The 1,014-nt window shown below is 37.1% G+C and overlaps 1 protein-coding gene across 2 annotated transcripts in view; it reads left to right on the forward strand.

Annotated features, from left to right (window-relative positions):
• The first annotated feature begins 914 nt into the window (after nucleotides 1–914).
• The window catches only part of LOC132625755 (pachytene checkpoint protein 2 homolog), an 8,580-nt gene continuing 8,480 nt past the window's right edge, over nucleotides 915–1,014 (forward strand). Inside the window, exon 1 of one of the 2 annotated variants that reach the window (XM_060340348.1) lies at nucleotides 915–1,014. This exon is cut by the window's right edge and continues 99 nt beyond it. The gene's annotated coding sequence lies outside the window, so the exon portion shown is untranslated. The other variant, XM_060340349.1, reaches the window with a different exon arrangement.

The following is a 1,014-nucleotide window of genomic DNA, read 5'->3' on the forward strand; positions in this document are numbered from 1 at the left end:
GCACTTGTTGAGAGATTGGTCCTGAGTGAGCTGTTGTCCTGTGTTCCCTTCTTCAGTCACATTGATTTGATCACCATCATTCAACTGAAAGAACTGCATTGCTTTTGACTGGTCCTTGATACCTCTTGGATTTTGTGAACTTAAAATCTGAAGGAAATCCAATAATCCTGTAGCATTTATCAACATTGTGCCCAGGGAAATCTAATAATCCTTTGAATTGAAAATTTCTTATCTTCTGTCCAGAAGATTTCTGATTGGCTGCCAAGAAAGAGGAGTCTCCAGGGAACTGAGAGTTCACATGAACCTCACACTGCTTTTCATCTAGCATTAGCAAAGGAATAAGCTTGATTTACACTTGGCAGTGGTGAAATCATGAGGCTATTACTCTTCACAGATGCATAAGTTTCATTCAATTCCGTGAAGAATTGAATCAGCCTTCCATCTTGAAGGATGCTGTCATTTTAGTCTTTCCTCCACACAGTCTCAAGAGCAGCTCTGGTTTTCATCTGTCTTTCGAATTCATTACCCCTTTAACTCTTAAAATCTCATTTCAATGGGATCTACGACAGAGGAAACCTCATTGGAAAATTTAGAGAATAGAACTTAGAAAAAATTTCAAATTACAATGTATATATATATATATACAACTATCAGGAAATAAAAATATTCTATATGTGTCCTACCTACACTGAGCAATAAATAACAAACTGTACTATTTATTTAGTTACCAAATTGTCCTCGTGGATCATTCTAGAATATCCATTATGCTACAACTGTTGAAAGTGATCGGACGACTATAGAAAGCTCCAGAAAATCTTTGATCAATGGTTGAGATGGCTCCGTTTGTCCCAGCATGCTTTGTATCTAATTTAGTGTTAGGTCCTTTGGTTTTCAGTTTGGTCCGAATGGAATTAGAATCTCCACTTGCTTCTAACTTCTCCCTTTTCTTTCTGCTCATCTTGTTTGCTCAATTCTGTGCCACCATTGGTGCGTGAGTTATTATTTCCAATAAAG

The sequence above is a fragment of the Lycium barbarum genome, unplaced genomic scaffold (assembly GCF_019175385.1).
Source record: "Lycium barbarum isolate Lr01 unplaced genomic scaffold, ASM1917538v2 unchr_scaffold_65, whole genome shotgun sequence".
NCBI classification, from domain to species: domain Eukaryota; kingdom Viridiplantae; phylum Streptophyta; class Magnoliopsida; order Solanales; family Solanaceae; genus Lycium; species Lycium barbarum.